Source organism: Mus musculus, chromosome 1 (assembly GCF_000001635.26).
Source record: "Mus musculus strain C57BL/6J chromosome 1, GRCm38.p6 C57BL/6J".
NCBI lineage: Eukaryota > Metazoa > Chordata > Mammalia > Rodentia > Muridae > Mus > Mus musculus.
The window spans coordinates 11,765,411-11,784,982 of record NC_000067.6 but is presented as its reverse complement, the minus strand read 5'-3'; the positions used below and the strand labels follow the sequence as shown (position 1 = coordinate 11,784,982).

At 40.2% G+C, this 19,572-nt stretch overlaps 1 protein-coding gene across 10 annotated transcripts in view; it reads right to left on the bottom strand.

Annotated features, from left to right (window-relative positions):
* The window catches only part of A830018L16Rik (RIKEN cDNA A830018L16 gene), a 562,288-nt gene that overhangs the window by 190,920 nt on the left and 351,796 nt on the right, over nt 1-19,572 (bottom strand). The gene's annotated exons all lie outside the window — the stretch shown is intronic.

Genomic DNA, 19,572 nt, shown 5'->3' with positions numbered 1-19,572 from the left:
TGTACTTTGTGATCATCCTGAATCCATCTTTTCTGCTGCTGCATATGACAAGAAAAATTTCTTCTGACCTCCTCTAGTATTCTTCTGTCACATTTCATATACTCAGCCTTTCCCAGTGGATGCCCCATTCTCTATATGTCAGGCATTCTATCTATGGTCTAGCCTCTACACACCATGTTCATCCCAGATGTCAATGATACTCCAGACATGAGTGTCATTAGCTCATGTTTGGTAGCTGATCCTCCTCTAATGATTGCAGTATTCTGTTACAGTGTCACTTTGAATTCACACGCTAAGGAAAAGAACTCTCGGATCCTATTGCTTCAGAAATTGCTCAATTTGTCCCCTAGTTATTAATACAACCCCTTATCATCATTAGTTTTTGAAACCCAACTGGGCTCATACAATCTACATTTCCTTCAGATTGGGATTAGTTTAGGAGAAATAATCAAAAAGGCATACACATTTGCCAGTACAGAGAAAATGAGAAATGGGCTTTCTCTTTATCTTTGACACTCTTTTGACATACTAGAGGTAAGAAGAAGTCTGGACAATTCTCTGGACATCATTGTTCAACTTCAAATAAGACTTAAAAAGCACACCCTTGACATTGCTGTTTGAGAAGTCACAGATGGTGAATGTTGGTGCCCAAAATAGTGCTTGACTTACACTTGTTATTTTATAACAGCTGCAACATGCTGTGGAGCAAAGGATTCTTTCATTGAACAAAATTTAGAAAATGAATTATTTTATTTTTGAGACTATAGTGTAAATTATATCACTTCTTCCTTTCATTCCCTCTAATTCCTCCAATATGACTCATAACTTTCTTCTAAAATCATAGCTTCTTTTCTATTAATCACACACACACATATACATATATATTTCTAGATATATAAACACAATCTGTTCAGTTTGTGTAATGTACTTGTGTGTTATGCATTCAGAGCTGACTATTTGCTGTTAGACAAGAAATTGCTGTTGTCTTCCATGAGGAAGAAAACTTTTCCCACTACCTTGGGCTAGTGAAGTCATGGATTTTAGAAAAGAACTTATAATAGCCACTTTACTAAACCATCATAGTCCCTAAATAAGTTCTAAATATTTGTACTTATATCCACAGATAAGCTCACCCTTCATCAAGAAAAGTTTTCTTTGCCACAGATGGAGGCCATTACAGAAAATCATTGTACTTTTAGAAATAGTTTGCTGACAGAGGCGCTGAGGCAGCACCCTTTGTGGGCCGGGGACAGCCAGCCACCGTCCGGACCGGAAGACAGGTGCCCGCCCGGCTGGGGAGGCGGCCTAAGCCACAGCAGCAGCGGTCGCCATCTTGGTCCGGGACCCGCCGAACTTAGGAAATTAGTCTGAACAGGTGAGAGGGTGCGCCAGAGAACCTGACAGCTTCTGGAACAGGCAGAAGCACAGAGGCGCTGAGGCAGCACCCTGTGTGGGCCGGGGACAGCCGGCCACCTTCCGGACCGGAGGACAGGTGCCCACCCAGCTGGGGAGGCGACCTAAGCCACAGCAGCAGCGGTCGCCATCTTGGTCCGGGACCCGCCGAACTTAGGAAATTAGTCTGAACAGGTGAGAGGGTGCGCCAGAGAACCTGACAGCTTCTGGAACAGGCGGAAGCACAGAGGCACTGAGGCAGCACCCTTTGTGGGCCGGGGACAGCCAGCCACCGTCCGGACCGGAGGACAGGTGCCCGCCCGGCTGGGGAGGCGGCCTAAGCCACAGCAGCAGCGGTCGCCATCTTGGTCCGGGACCCGCCGAACTTAGGAAATTAGTCTGAACAGGTGAGAGGGTGCGCCAGAGAACCTGACAGCCTCTGGAACAGGCAGAAGCACAGAGGGGCTGAGGCAGCACCCTGTGTGGGCCGGGGACAGCCGGCCACCGTCCGGACCGGAGGACAGGTGCCCGCCCGGCTGGGGAGGCGACCTAAGCCACAGCAGCAGCGGTCGCCATCTTGGTCCGGGACCCGCCGAACTTAGGAAATTAGTCTGAACAGGTGAGAGGGTGCGCCAGAGAACCTGACAGCTTCTGGAACAGGCAGAAGCACAGAGCCGCTGAGCCAGCACCCTTTGTGGGCCGGGGACAGCCAGCCACCGTCCGGACCGGAGGACAGGTGCCCGCCCGGCTGGGGAGGCGGCCTAAGCCACAGCAGCAGCGGTCGCCATCTTGGTCCCGGGACTCCAAGGAACTTAGGAATTTAGTCTGCTTAGGTGAGAGTCTGTACCACCTGGGAACTGCCAAAGCAACACACTGTCTGAGAAAGGTCCTGTTTTGGGCCTTCTTCTTCGTCCAGGAGGAGGTCCAAATACAAGATATCTGCGCACCTTCCCTGTAAGAGAGCTTGCCAGCAGAGAGTGCTCTGAGCACTGAAACTCAGAGGAGAGAATCTGTCTCCCAGGTCTGCTGATAGACGGTAACAGAATCACCAGAAGAACAATCTCTAAACAGAGTCAACTATAACTACTAACTCCAGAGATTACCAGATGGCGAAAGGTAAACGGAGGAATCTTACTAACAGGAACCAAGACCACTCACCATCACCAGAACCCAGCACACCCACTTCGCCCAGTCCAGGGAACCCCAACACACCTGAGAACCTAGACCTAGATTTAAAAGCATATCTCATGATGATGGTAGAGGACATCAAGAAGGACTTTAATAAATCACTTAAAGAAATACAGGAGAACACTGCTAAAGAGTTACAAGTCCTTAAAGAAAAACAGGAAAACACAATCAAACAGGTAGAAGTCCTTACAGAAAAAGAGGAAAAAACATACAAACAGGTGATGAAAATGAACAAAACCATACTAGACCTAAAAAGGGAAGTAGAAACAATAAAGAAAACTCAAAGCGAGGCAACACTAGAGATAGAAACCCTAGGAAAGAAATCTGGAACCATAGATTTGAGCATCAGCAACAGAATACAAGAGATGGAAGAGAGAATCTCAGGTGCAGAAGATTCCATAGAGAACATCGGCACAACAATCAAAGAAAATGGAAAATGCAAAAAGATCCTAACTCAAAATATCCAGGAAATCCAGGACACAATAAGAAGACCAAACGTACGGATAATAGGAGTGGATGAGAATGAAGATTTTCAACTCAAAGGTCCAGCAAACATCTTCAACAAAATTATTGAAGAAAACTTCCCAAACCTAAAGAATGAGATGCATATGAACATACAAGAAGCCTACAGAACTCCAAATAGACTGGACCAGAAAAGAAATTCCTCCCGACACATAATAATCAGAACATCAAATGCACTAAATAAAGATAGAATACTAAAAGCAGTAAGGGAAAAAGGTCAAGTAACATATAAAGGCAAGCCTATCAGAATTACACCAGATTTTTCACCAGAGACTATGAAAGCCAGAAGAGCCTGGACAGATGTTATACAGACACTAAGAGAACACAAACTGCAGCCCAGGCTACTATACCCAGCCAAACTCTCAATTATCATAGAGGGAGAAACCAAAGTATTCCACGACAAAACCAAATTCACGCATTATCTCTCCACGAATCCAGCCCTTCAAAGGATAATAACAGAAAAAAACCAATACAAGAACGGGAACAACGCCCTAGAAAAAACAAGAAGGTAATCCCTCAACAAACCTAAAAGAAGACAGCCACAAGAACAGAATGCCACCTTTAACAACTAAAATAACAGGAAGCAACAATTACTTTTCCTTAATATCTCTTAACATCAATGGTCTCAACTCGCCAATAAAAAGACATAGACTAACAAACTGGCTACACAAACAAGACCCAACATTTTGCTGCTTACAGGAAACTCATCTCAGAGAAAAAGATAGACACTACCTCAGAATGAAAGGCTGGAAAACAATTTTCCAAGCAAATGGTATGAAGAAACAAGCAGGAGTAGCCATCCTAATATCTGATAAGATTGACTTCCAACCCAAAGTCATCAAAAAAGACAAGGAGGGACACTTCATTCTCATCAAAGGTAAAATCCTCCAAGAGGAACTCTCAATTCTGAATATCTATGCTTCAAATACAAGAGCAGCCACATTCACTAAAGAAACTTTAGTAAAGCTCAAAGCACACATTGCGCCTCACACAATAATAGTGGGAGACTTCAACACACCACTTTCACCAATGGACAGATCATGGAAACAGAAACTAAACAGGGACACACTGAAACTAACAGAAGTGATGAAACAAATGGATCTGACAGATATCTACAGAACATTTTATCCTAAAACAAAAGGATATACCTTCTTCTCAGCACCTCATGGTACCTTCTCCAAAATTGACCACATAATAGGTCACAAATCAGGCCTCAACAGATTCAAAAATATTGAAATTGTCCCATGTATCCTATCAGATCACCATGCACTAAGGCTGATCTTCAATAACAAAATAAATAACAGAAAGCCAACATTCACATGGAAACTGAACAACACTCTTCTCAATGATACCTTGGTCAAGGAAGGAATAAAGAAAGAAATTAAAGACTTTTTAGAGTTTAATGAAAATGAAGCCACAACGTACCCAAACCTTTGGGACACAATGAAAGCATTTCTAAGAGGGAAACTCATAGCTATGAGTGCCTTCAAGAAAAAACGGGAGAGAGCACATACTAGCAGCTTGACAACACATCTAAAAGCTCTAGAAAAAAAGGAAGCAAATTCACCCAAGAGGAGTAGACGGCAGGAAATAATCAAACTCAGGGGTGAAATCAACCAAGTGGAAACAAGAAGAACTATTCAAAGAATTAACCAAACGAGGAGTTGGTTCTTTGAGAAAATCAACAAGATAGATAAACCCTTAGCTAGACTCACTAAAGGGCACAGGGACAAAATCCTAATTAACAAAATCAGAAATGAAAAGGGAGACATAACAACAGATCCTGAAGAAATCCAAAACACAATCAGATCCTTCTACAAAAGGCTATACTCAACAAAACTGGAAAACCTGGACGAAATGGACAAATTTCTGGACAGATACCAGGTACCAAAGTTGAATCAGGATCAAGTTGACCTTCTAAACAGTCCCATATCCCCTAAAGAAATAGAAGCAGTTATTAATAGTCTCCCAGCCAAAAAAAGCCCAGGACCAGACGGGTTTAGTGCAGAGTTCTATCAGACCTTCAAAGAAGATCTAACTCCAGTTCTGCACAAACTTTTTCACAAGATAGAAGTAGAAGGTATTCTACCCAACTCATTTTATGAAGCCACTATTACTCTGATACCTAAACCACAGAAAGATCCAACAAAGATAGAGAACTTCAGACCAATTTCTCTTATGAACATCGATGCAAAAATTCTTAATAAAATTCTCGCTAACCGAATCCAAGAACACATTAAAGCAATCATCCATCCTGACCAAGTAGGTTTTATTCCAGGGATGCAGGGATGGTTTAATATACGAAAATCCATCAATGTAATCCATTATATAAACAAACTCAAAGACAAAAACCACATGATCATCTCGTTAGATGCAGAAAAAGCATTTGACAAGATCCAACACCCATTCATGATAAAAGTTCTGGAAAGATCAGGAATTCAAGGCCAATACCTAAACATGATAAAAGCAATCTACAGCAAACCAGTAGCCAACATCAAAGTAAATGGAGAGAAGCTGGAAGCAATCCCACTAAAATCAGGGACTAGACAAGGCTGCCCACTTTCTCCCTACCTTTTCAACATAGTACTTGAAGTATTAGCCAGAGCAATTCGACAACAAAAGGAGATCAAGGGGATACAAATTGGAAAAGAGGAAGTCAAAATATCACTTTTTGCAGATGATATGATAGTATATATAAGTGACCCTAAAAATTCCAACAGAGAACTCCTAAACCTGATAAACAGCTTCGGTGAAGTAGCTGGATATAAAATTAACTCAAACAAGTCAATGGCCTTTCTCTACACAAAGAATAAACAGGCTGAGAAAGAAATTAGGGAAACAACACCCTTCTCAATAGCCACAAATAATATAAAATATCTCGGCGTGACTCTAACGAAGGAAGTGAAAGATCTGTATGATAAAAACTTCAAGTCCCTGAAGAAAGAAATTAAAGAAGATCACAGAAGATGGAAAGATCTCCCATGCTCATGGATTGGCAGGACCAACATTGTAAAAATGGCTATCTTGCCAAAAGCAATCTACAGATTCAATGCAATCCCCATTAAAATTCCAACTCAATTCTTCAACGAATTAGAAGGAGCAATTTGCAAATTCATCTGGAATAACAAAAAACCGAGGATAGCAAAAACTCTTCTCAAGGATAAAAGAACCTCTGGTGGAATCACCATGCCTGACCTAAAGCTTTACTACAGAGCAATTGTGATAAAAACTGCATGGTACTGGTATAGAGACAGACAAGTGGACCAATGGAATAGAATTGAAGACCCAGAAATGAACCCACACACCTATGGTCACTTGATCTTCGACAAGGGAGCCAAAACCATCCAGTGGAAGAAAGACAGCATTTTCAACAATTGGTGCTGGCACAACTGGTTGTTATCATGTAGAAGAATGCGAATCGATCCATACTTATCTCCTTGTACTAAGGTCAAATCTAAGTGGATCAAGGAACTTCACATAAAACCAGAGACACTGAAACTTATAGAGGAGAAAGTGGGGAAAAGCCTTGAAGATATGGGCACAGGGGAAAAATTCCTGAACAGAACAGCAATGGCTTGTGCTGTAAGATCGAGAATTGACAAATGGGACCTAATGAAACTCCAAAGTTTCTGCAAGGCAAAAGACACTGTCTATAAGACAAAAAGACCACCAACAGACTGGGAAAGGATCTTTACCTATCCTAAATCAGATAGGGGACTAATATCCAACATATATAAAGAACTCAAGAAGGTGGACCTCAGAAAATCAAATAACCCCCTTAAAAAATGGGGCTCAGAACTGAACAAAGAATTCTCACCTGAGGAATACCGAATGGCAGAGAAGCACCTGAAAAAATGTTCAACATCCTTAATCATCAGGGAAATGCAAATCAAAACAACCCTGAGATTCCACCTCACACCAGTGAGAATGGCTAAGATCAAAAATTCAGGTGACAGCAGATGCTGGCGAGGATGTGGAGAAAGAGGAACACTCCTCCATTGTTGGTGGGATTGCAGGCTTGTACAACCACTCTGGAAATCAGTCTGGCGGTTCCTCAGAAAATTGGACATAGTACTGCCGGAGGATCCAGCAATACCTCTCCTGGGCATATATCCAGAAGAAGCCCCAACTGGTAAGAAGGACACATGCTCCACTATGTTCATAGCAGCCTTATTTATAATAGCCAGAAACTGGAAAGAACCCAGATGCCCCTCAACAGAGGAATGGATACAGAAAATGTGGTACATCTACACAATGGAGTACTACTCAGCTATTAAAAAGAATGAATTTATGAAATTCCTAGCCAAATGGATGGACCTGGAGAGCATCATCCTGAGTGAGGTAACACAATCACAAAGGAACTCACACAATATGTACTCACTGATAAGTGGATACTAGCCCAAAACCTAGGATACCCACGATATAAGATACAATTTCCTAAACACATGAAATTCAAGAAAAATGAAGACTGAAGTGTGGACACTATGCCCCTCCTTAGAAGTGGGAACAAAACACCCATGGAAGGAGTTACAGAAACAAAGTATGGAGCTGAGATGAAAGGATGGACCATGTAGAGACTGCCATATCCAGGGATCCACCCCATAATCAGCTTCCAAATGCTGACACCATTGCATACACTAGCAAGATTTTACTGAAAGGACCCAGATGTAGCTGTCTCTTGTGAGACTATGCCGGGGCCTAGCAAACACAGAAGTGGATGCTCACAGTCAGCTAATGGCTCCCAATGGAGGAGCTAGAGAAAGAACCCAAGGAGCTAAAGGGATCTGCAACCCTATAGGTGGAACAACATTATGAACTAACCAGTACCCCTGAGCTCTTGACTCTAGCTGCATATGTATCAAAAGATGGCCTAGTCGGCCATCACTGGAAAGAGAAGCCCATTGGACACGCAGACTTTGTGTGCCCCGGTACAGGGGAACGCCAGGGCCAAAGGGGGGGAGTGGGTGGGTAGGGGAGTGGGGGTGGGTGGGTAAGGGGGACTTTTGGTATAGCATTGGAAATGTAAATGAGCTAAATACCTAATAAAAAAAAATGAAAAAAAAAAAAAAAAAAAAAGAAATAGTTTGCTGGGGTTAGACGGAAAGCTCAGTGGTTAAAAGCATGTACTGTTCTTGCAGCGGTCTAGAATGTGGTTCTCAGCATCCATGTCTGGTTGCTCCCAACTACATGGAACTCCAGCTACAGTATACAGGAGAACATACTCTCTTCCATCCTGAAGTGGCCTGAACGTATGTACTCCCCCAACACACAAACACTTAAAAATACTAAAAAAAAAAAAAAAAATTATTTTAAAACTGTAGTTTATTTCTACAACCTAATTTGTAAATAGTCTCAATATTTCATACTATATCCATGAAGTAGTCAGTAGTTCACTAAGCTTTCTAACTGAATTGGTGGTTGGTTGAGAAGTTCCATGGCTGTACATACGATATTTAAGTCTTAATCATGTCTGAAGTGTTAACTCGGATCTTGCATTTTCATATCCTTTAATGTAGTATCCCCTCCCCTAGCCTGAAACCTGCTTGCTCGGGGTGGAGCTTCCTGCTCATTCGTTCTGCCACGCCCACTGCTGGAACCTGCGGAGCCACACACGTGCACCTTTCTACTGGACCAGAGATTATTCGGCGGGAATCGGGTCCCCTCCCCCTTCCTTCATAACTAGTGTCGCAACAATAAAATTTGAGCCTTGATCAGAGTAACTGTCTTGGCTACATTCTTTTCTCTCGCCACCTAGCCCCTCTTCTCTTCCAGGTTTCCAAAATGCCTTTCCAGGCTAAAACCCAGGTTGTGGTCTGCTGGCCGGACACAACACTTTAACTTCTACTTCCTAGTTATGGGGGGGGGAGCGGTGTTAAGGAGAATAATTCTACACTAAGAATTTGCAAAGCTGTAGAATTTAACTTGTTAATTCCTGTCCTTGAATGGTGAATCTAATCAGAGATTATGAGAAAAGTTGTCAAGAACCAACAAATGATAAAGGTCTGGATTCTCTGTACCTCCATGATGGACAGAGTCTTTCTTACATCTTGAAATGTATTTACTGTAACTCATATGATGTCCCAGTTTGAGACACAGTGACTAGTATGATTTTCTGATATTCTTGAGATTTTCTAAAATAAGGTATTTGAAATTTGTACAACTATTTATGTAAGAATAAATTTCATTTTACCCATTCTATATTAATGAAATAACATTATAAAACTTAATTCATAAGTATTCTGTTTTAATAACTTACTTATCTAAAGGTAATATTAACCTGATTTTCTTTTACTATATAAAAAATAGCAGCTTTTATATAAGCAGACTGTTACATTTTTTTTTAGAAGTTATGCAGGGGGAAGGGGAGAAGGTGATTAGTTTTGAAAACTAACTTGAAATATTTTTATTAGTTAATTCTTATGACTGTTGGTCCTACATTATTACTGTCTAATTATTGTGCTACCTTTATATTGACTTAGAAATTTTATGTAATCTTGGAGATTAAAGTTTTACACTGTATCATAGTTCATCATAATTTTCAAATTTACTACAAATACTATAGTCTGGAGCTTAGAGAAAAAACTAGTCAGCTTTCTCAAGGGCTCTTGATTCCTAACAAGTTCATAGCTATTTCTTACAACCAACATTTGCTGTGCTCCCAGTTTCCCTCTAAATCATCTCTTAACTCTGGCTTCTTTATACTTTTAAAACTTTCTGTGAGTGATGTGGAAACACCGCATAGAAAAGGTTCGGGTTCTTTCTAATTTCCCATCGTTCCTGGATCTTTCATTTCCTTTTCCCGTTGAAGCAGACACACTCAGAACCAACAGTGACTCCCATTGCATCTCAAAGAAAAGCCCCCAATATATTCTGTAATTTTATGCTTGCATGGAACGTGTAAAAATAAACAGTGCCCAGCTGGTCACACAAGGCCCTATTCAGATGGTGAAAGAAAAGGGAAGTGGGCAACAGACTGCAGGAGATGAAAGACGGAGGAGAACCAGCAGCACAATGCCCTTCCATGGTCCTTGCTGTTTTAACAGAATTTTCATTTCGAGTGTTGATGTAAAAATGTTAGCCAGTATTCAAAACAGTTGGAAGGAAAGTTCACAATGCCCCTGCTCTTTTTTCCTTACTGTTGACTATTTTCATAATACCAACATGAGAAAGAAATCCCGGGAAGTTGTGAATCAGGAAATAGAAAGTGTACCTTTTTTTCATTGTTGTCTGGCCATCACCTGGATTTTTGTTTTGGTTAGTTGTAATTTTTGTATTCTGTTTGTCTTCTACCACACATATTTAAGTTATTCAAATACAAACTTCCCTCTGAAACTCAGCCCTCTTCCAGACTTTCGGAACCTGTCCTTTATATCTTTACCACGTTTTGAATGTTCATATCTCACAGTTGATGTTGGTATCTCTTTGTTTCTCATCTGTCATCAAAGACAAAAAAGTTCCACCACCTGCAAATTCTCTTGTGTTACATTTTCTCCAAGCACTGGAGAAATTGTGGCTGATGGCAGAAGTAGATCAGTACCCGCCACAAAGTAGGGGTGAGGTCAGATTTTTGTTTCTTTTTATATGAGTCAAACCTAATGCTTTATCATCTAACATAGCTTAAAAGCTCTGTGAGCAACAATGAAGTTTTAAGTCACAATTCTGAATGAATCTCATAAAGGTCCCTTTAAATAAAAATTGAATCTCTAAAGCAATATTTTTCATGAAGAAGCTAAATTTCTTCGGCAGTTGTCATCTGCATGAGCTAGTGATGTAAGGGCTTGGGAGTCCAGTAGTCTCTCCATTCTCAAATTTAACTTCAAATCACCACATTCTTTTCTGCTCAATATGACAAGACTACAAAAGCCACTCAAGGCTAACACTGCTGTTAATTCTCCACCACAGACCAGGGCATTCCATCTCCTAGCTGTTGTCTGAGTACAGTGAATCCACGAGATAGGGGAATCTCCAAAGTCACTCGTCCAAGCCCAGCTGCATGAAATGTTTCCATTCTTGCTGAGAACTCAGTGGAACTATTACAATTTGTGTTTAATTTTTAATTTAGAAAAAAAGCAAGGAGGGCCTGAAATTTGATTTGATGAATCAATCATAGAATTAGTTTCGATAGAAAATACTAGGAGTAATCTTTGGTTTGATGCCAGTTTCTTCTCTTAGTCCATTTCCTGCTGGTCTAACAGAATGCCATATTGCAAGAATATCATATCACAGAGGAAAGACATTTCTCTCAGCTTTGGAGACCAAGAAATGCAGGATATACCTGCCAGAATCTTGACAGTGCCATTTTGTTCTGTTTGGTTTTTCTAGGGACCCACTTTACTTTAACAGTTAGTTATCCAGTGACGTTTGAGATGCAACAAGATCGAATTCATTGTGCAAAGAAATAGTGTGTTAACTCTACTTTTCTCTACTTAAAAAAAATGTTTGTCTTTTTACGTGTATGTGTGATTTGACCTCATGTATATATATGCATCGTGTTCATGCAGTACCTGTGGAGGTGAGAAAATGATGCCAGATCATCTGGGACTAGAGTCACAGACAGTTGTGAGCTACCATAGAGATGTTGAGAATCGAACCCCAGTCCTCTGGAAGAACAAACAGAGCTCTTATCTACTGACCTATCTCTCCAGACCTGTTCTTCTTATAAAGTCACCCAAGGAAGGCTCCAGTGCCATGCCCTTGCTAACCATTATTATCCTCCAAAAACTACCTCCAAAGTCCATCAATACACACACTTGAAGATGATGTCCCCAAGACACCCGTCTTGACAAACACATTTGAATTCTTGTATGGAATTCAACAACTGGTGGTGATGGTTTGATAGTGCAGAAGATGCTCCCAAAATACGGCTGTAGGAGATGAGAAGGCTTCACCCCAAATATGCTTTTTGGGCACAGAATTATTTTAGAAATAAGAGGAGGAAGAATTCAGACAATAGTGTAGAAATGAACCTTCTTGAAGGGAAACATATTAATAAAAGGGATGTCTATTTTTGTCCTTGTCTCCATCTTGTCAAGCAAGAAAAGAGGAAGTTAATCAGCCAACATCTTGGTGGATGAGAAGGGATCCATAGAAGTCAAAATAACTGTGTATGCCCTTACTTACTAATCCCTTCCTGTCCCTTTCCCTGCCTGGCCTTCTTTACCTGTATGCTCATACACTAATTTTATATAGTTAATAAGTCTTTTGCTATAAAAACTGGCAGCTAACAACTAAGGGGAAAAAATAAAGGAAATTATTTTCCACTCCAGATTTGTGGTTCTGTGTAGCAAATGCACTAGCCAAAACAGCTGCATCTCAGACTACACTGGATAACTGTTAAAGTGAGTCCCTAGAAAAACCATACCATACTGTGATAACTCTTACCTAATATTTTTTCAAATTACAAAATTAGGGAAATTGAAGTTTGTAACAGTAGTTTAACATATATGACAGCACAGCTTACATTCTGAAGTAACTGAGATGTAGTGTGGCCCCCATTCTACTATGTTCCTCTATTTCTTTCATTTGACCTAGTGAGAAAACTTATTTCTTACTCTGAAGAAATGTTTTGTTTTTTTTTTTAATTTTTACTTTTGCTTAGCGCTAACATAGATGTCATTTAACACAGCCATTTCTTTTCACAAATAATCTGTTTCTTCTCTTGCAGCAAACCATGGTCCCAGCTTTGGTTAACTGTTTTGGGTGCCTAAGTCACATGACAGTCCCCAGCACTCAGGTTCATCCTATAAATATAAAATAGGCTCATATTTCTTTAAAGTTGAAACACAGTTATTGTTTGAAATGTAATATTTTGGTGTATAAAGTAAAGCTTAGGTTAAAAGATGCTGAGTGAGTCCATGAAATTGGGTTTTTGTCATATGATTCACCTGTGACCAGTTATAATTTATGGTTTTAGAGGTTGGACCAGCTGTACCTCTATACATAGCAACTCAGTTCTGGGGAAAGTCAACATAATTATCCATTTTGCTACTCAAAACATTATTGAGCATGTGGTACTCTTTCTACAGTTGTGTTTCAGGAATGGAAAATGAGGTAGGGTTTAAGACTCTTGGTCTAAGTTGCTCTACAAAAAGACACACCACTCTACTAAACTACAAAAAGGGCATACCATAATACATACAGGTACACACTGAACTATCTAATTTAGCTAAAGCACCTAGTAAAGAAAGCAAAAAGAAAGAGTAGAGGACACAGATGCCTTCTAGGATGAAGGGGAAATATTTTTCATACAGCATTTCCAAATCATGAATGGAGAGCAAGTCTCACATCCTGCCAACACAGTCACTGAGTGGGTCCAGGCAGGTACATTGTTAGGCTTATGCTACTGTCCTCAACTCTGAAAAACATCCTTCTTGATTCTTCAGAAAACTATCCCAGATGTGGCCTGAAGTGACATTTCCCTAACTTGATAATTTACCTTTGCTAAACTCTGTTCATCCAATGAGATTTTTCTTCTCTTCATCCTCAACAGACCCTACTGAGACATCCAAAGATTGATTGAAAGAATCATGCTGTATAATAGATATATAAATTCATGTGTCATTTCAAAGCTTTCTTCATAGCCCAAAGAATGGATAGGATAGTATTGTAGTTACCATTACTGTTGCTATACCAAATGTTTGACCCGAAACAATTAAAAGGAAAAGGACTTATTTTGGATTCTGGTTTGAGGGAATAGTTATCATAGATAGGAAGATGTTGTAATGGCACAATGTGGCAGCAGGTCACATAGCCCATATAATTAGAGGGTAAACAGGAAAAGAACAGCTGTGAAAGCTCAAAGTCCACTCCCAGAGGCCTTCCTCTTCCAGGAAGGTTCTACTTTTTTTAAAGTTAGTTATTTACCTAGTTACCTTCTTTACCCTACATGGCTTACCCAAGGGAAAGGTTTGTTACTGCAAGTACATTTCCTAACATTTATTTAGTTATTTTTATTAGATATTTTCTTTATTTATATTTCAAATGTTCTCTCCCTTCCTGGTTTCCCCTCCGAAAATCCCTTATCCCATTCCTTTTTCCCCTGCTCACCAAGGCACCCACTCCCACTTCCCTGTCCTGGCATTCCCCTTCACTGAGGCATTGAGCCTTCACAGGACTAAGGGTCTCTCCTCCCATTGATGTCCAACAAGGCCATCCTTTACTATATATGTGGCTGGAGACATGGGTCCCTCCTTTTTGGCTAGTGGTTTAGTACCTGGGAGCTCTGGGGGTTGATTTATATTATTGTTTCTCCTATGGGGCCACACACCCCGTCAGCTCCTTGGGTCCTTTTTCTAGCTCCTCTATTGAAGACCTTGTGCTCAGTCCAATGGTTGGCTGAGAACATCTACCTCTGTATTAGTCAGGCACTGGCAGAGCCTCTCAGGAGACAGCTGTATCAGGCTCTTGTCAGCAAGGTCTTGTTGACATCTACAATAGTGTCTGGATTTGATAACTGCATATAGGATGGATCCCCAGGTGGGACAGTCTCTGAATGGCCTATCCATCAGTCTCTGCTCTACACGTTGACTCTTTATCTCCTCCCATGAGTATTTTGTTCCCCCTTCTAAGAAGGATTGAAGTCCTTCGACACTTTGGTCTTCCTTCTTCTTGAGCTTCATGTGGTCTGTGAATTGTATCGTGGGTATTCCAAACTTCTGGGCTAATATCTACTTATCAGTGAGTTCATACCATGTGTGTTTTGTTGTGACTGGGTTACCTCACTCAGGATGATATCCTCCAGATGCATCCATTTGCCTAAGAATTTCATGAATTCATTGTTTTTAATTGCTGAGTAGTACTCCATTGTGTAAATGTACTACATTTTCTATATCCATTCCTCTGTTGAGGGACATCTGGGTTCTTTCCAGCTTCTGGCTATTGTAAATAAGGCTGCTATGAGCACAGTGAAGCATAAGTGTCCTTATTACATGTTGGCTTCTTAAGGGGGTTCCTTATCCTTGCAAAACATCACCAGCATCTGGGGACCACATGTTCAAACACAAAGGGCCTACAGAGGACATTTTGTATTAAACAACAATAAATAACAATGTGAACCTTAAAACACTTTTATAAATGAAGCAGCTAACATCAGTTCCAATGTGGTATTCCCTGTGGTTTCTCATTCATTCACTTTACACACAGGAACATCCCTGCCAACTTCTTTAATTTTCATATAAGGTATAAATAGCTTTAACCATTTTTGCTGCGATAAGGAGGAGAATTTTAAAGACTTTTTAGTGATTTTTAAAACAGGTTTAGATTTAGGGTAAAACCAAGAATATACAGATGATGATTTCTGTATACACTCTGCCCACTACACACACATACAAACACACACACAGACCTGCATATACACACAGCCTCCCTACTGTCTATAACAGTTGGTACATTTGATATATGGGATAAATCTACAAGATACATCATCATCACCAACAGCATGACAGAATTTTTAATGTTTTTGATATGAAATGTACATCTTAGACAATTTTTAAATTGTTTTTCAATTGTTTTATAACAAATTACTATTATCTTCATTGTTTAATAAGCAGCCATTTATTATCTTGTATATCAGAAGTCTCGGGCCATGAGCTGAGGCATTGATTCAGTGGTTTGGAGTGCTTGATGCACTTTCAAAGTACCCGAGACTAGTATTCAACACAAACATTGATTGACACACAGCTAGCTGCAAGCCCAATACAAAGGGATCAAATGACCTCTTCTAGCCTTCATACATACATACACATATGCACACACACACACATAAAAGGAAGTCCTTTTTGAGTGTGTGTGTGTGTGTGTGTGTGTGTGTGTGTTTGTGTGTGTCTGTGTCTATTTTAAATATGTCTCAGGCTAGCAAGATGGCTAACCAGAATAAAATACTTCATCTCAAGTCAGGGAACCTGATTCCCCAGGATGCACATAGTAGAAAAAGAGAGCCAATTCCTTTAAATTGTCATCTGACTTTCCCACATACACTGTGCCAAAAACATGCACAAATAAAGAAATAAAATGTGTTTGTTTGTTTGTTTTAAAGCAAGCCTAGAAAACCTTGGCTATGTTTACAGGCTCTCACAAAAACAAAATTAAGGTGTCAGATGTATAGACCTTTAATCTGGAGACACTAAAGATTAGTGTCAATGGGGCCCTGCGTCTGCTCTGCCACAGGGTTCCAGCTGCTCAGGGAGGCAAGACATGGGAGTTTTGACTGTGCTTACCCCACACAGACACTGGGCAGTAGCTGTTTTGGCTTGGTGGTCGTGGCTGGGAGCACAGAGGAGCCTTGTATTGGAGATTAGACACAGCTCTACAGCTGAAGGCCTTCTCTATGGCTCCTCATGGGGGATCCCAGTGAAAAGAGACAGTCCATGGTTTTAAGGCATTTATTGTCATGGCGGAAAGTGGATGACTAAAACTGTACCCCAGTTCTCTGGACTGGCCTGAGGTTAAACACCTTCTGCAGAGAGGAGTATCTGGGAAGGGGAGGTTATTGGCTAAGCCTCCAGGGCTTTAGGTACCTCATTATAGATGGAGATCTGTCTACAGGCTGGCCACAGGTCATGTCCTCTACCTGTGGAGGGGCTTGGGGTGTTGTTGTCCTTACATGACTTGTGTCAGGAACCTAGTGTCTGGGAATCAGGCAAAACACCTTCAGGCTCACAGGAGTTCTTAACCTTAGCTAAACCAGGATCCGTGCTGCCTTTCACTGTCCTACATAAAGATTAATTTTAAGCTCATTCAAATTACTGGCCAAATCCAGCACCTTCTAGTTACAGTCCTGCAGGTCCTTTTACTGGAGGGCTTTCAGTCACATGCTGTTCACAGAACATACCTAACTATCTCCCAAGATTTTTCTCCTTCATGCAATAATATATAGAACCCATTCCTGTCTGCCTCTTCTGTATTCAGCAGTAGAAAGCTCTCTGCCTTGAGAGGCTTATAGGATGGGTTTACGGGTTTGGCCCGTCTGTTCTCTCTCTCTCCCTCTCTCTCTCTCTCTCTCTCTCTCTCTCTCTCTCTCTCTCTCTCTCTCTCTCTCTCTCTCTCACACACACACACACACACACACACACACACACAAACACACACACACACACAATATCATTCATGCAGACAACATGGTATAACACAACATACATTGAAGATACGCTTTTATAAGTCACTTTGTCTAATGACAACATCTTCAAAAATTATTTAGCAAATACTTTTTGAAAGGTCATAAAGTTGGCCTTCCCATTCATCAGCCACCTCACTTGTCCCACTGTCCTTACTGAAGTAGACTAAAGCTTGTGTGTGCTGGCTTTAATGCCAGTACTGCTTGTCAGAATAACAAAAATAAGTATATTTTTCTTCCATGGAATTGCCCTTCAAATATGCATAGCTCTATTTATTCTTGTCCAGTATAAACTATAAAATCTTCCTAATTTTTAAAAATGCTTGAGCTAAGGAAACTTTTATATTTCTCTTTTATTGTACAATTCAAAACTAGGGCCTCAAGGAAAATTTCAATGGCAGTTCAATAGACATACATACACATATTCACACACACACCTTTAAGAATAAATACAGAAGCTATTTATTCCCACTTTTAAGTGAAATGAATGCATATTTAATGAGCTTTCTTGATTGTATAATGTTTGACTACTTTCTTAGGTCATCTGAACTTCCACTTATTTCTGAATGACTAGATCTCATCTGCCTAAAATTTCTGCTTTTCTTTACTCCATGTCCCACACAAGATGTTCACTTTATTTTCTAAGTTTGTCTTGCTCAATGAAGTTGACAGAAAGTGATTCCATTATATACTTTTAAAAAATACTTTTTTCAAAGTGTGCTGATGAACTGTGATTAAGAACTTGTATCAAAACTTCCCACCCAAGACTGTACCAGGAGGTCCAAAGTGTCCAAAGGAGGGAAGCAATCATCTTACCCAGCTGAGATTCACAGCAATAACAAAAGTGGTAAGATAGTCCTAAGAGTGTCATAGTGGTACACATATCTTGGCAGTAACCAACTGCCCTCTATTTGGACCTAAGGCTTGACAGGAGCAAAACTAAACCTTGTACTGAAAACTTAGTCAACTGCTTGGGGCGAATGAGATCATGGATCTTAGAGAAGAGCTTTCATACTGCCACTTTACTAAAGCAGCATAATTCCTGACTAAATACTTATCTTTAGATCCACAGATAAGTGTAGCTTTCCTTCCTTATCAAAGAGAGTTCTCTTTGGAACAGTTGAAACCATTACAGAAAATCTCAACTGGTCAAAATGCAGATAACAAGTGATCATTGTATTCCTTACTGATACATCTGTAATACAACTCTGATCATTATATACCTCATTAATATATCTACAATACAACTCTGATCATTGTCTCCCCAGTTGATACATCTACAACTGCCCCATGTACAATTCCAGGAACATCATAGAAAAGGAGATGAAAAGATTATAAAAGCCAGAGTACAAGAAAATCCGATATGAAATTTTGTCTCACAGAAATCACAGGGAAACTTCACCCAAATACCTCAACAACATGGCTGCCTGAATAGGACCTTAACAAGAGGCATGCTGTGGTAGTTTGAATGAAAATGCTCCACATATGAGAATGCTCTGCATAAGGTCATATATTTGAATGTTTAGTCCCTGGCTGGTGGAACTGTTTGGGGACTATTCAGAGGTGGCCTTGGAGGAGATGAATCATGGTGTTGGACTGAGTTTTCAAAAGACTCTTGGGATTCCCAGTGATCTCTCTCTCTCTCTCTCTCTCTCTCTTCCTCTCTCTCTCTTTCTGCCTCTCTCTCTCTCTCTCTCTCTCCTGCCCCCCTCTCTTCCTCTCTATCCTATTATTATAGATGAAGAATTGAGTGCTTAGCTGTGATTTCTGTCCTGCCATCATGGACTCTAATCCTCCTCTTTAAGGAAGGTATATTTGAGGGGTAGAAGGGAAAAAGGCAAAACAGAGAAATGAGGTATTTAATTTTTAGGAAAAAAATTAAAAATTAGTAAATCGAAAATATTATTATTGAATTAATAATAATTTGTTGAGTCTATCATTAAATAGGCTTAACAAGAAAGACAGAATGGAGGACACAAATAACTTAATGCAGCGCCTAACAATTTTGCTTTTGCACAGATGTTTACATTCTTGGTTCATATGTAGCCATCTTTGAAATAGTTATTATAATAGTGTTTACTAATGCTGATATCAGTTTCTTTCACTTATTGTGAGAAACCCTTTTTCTGGCTCCTACATAGTCTTTGTAATTGGTATTACTAATGGCCAATCAGAGTCAGGTAAGTTACTAAACAGTTTAGTAACTTGGTACTCTGCTGGGTTAGGACACATCCTTGTCCTAACAATATACCTGGCATTCTAGGACCATCACTCAGACAGATAGGCTGCATATATGCTTTAAAGAATCAAAATAAGTTACTCCCACATAATGCCTATGCATATGTACATGAATAGGATGC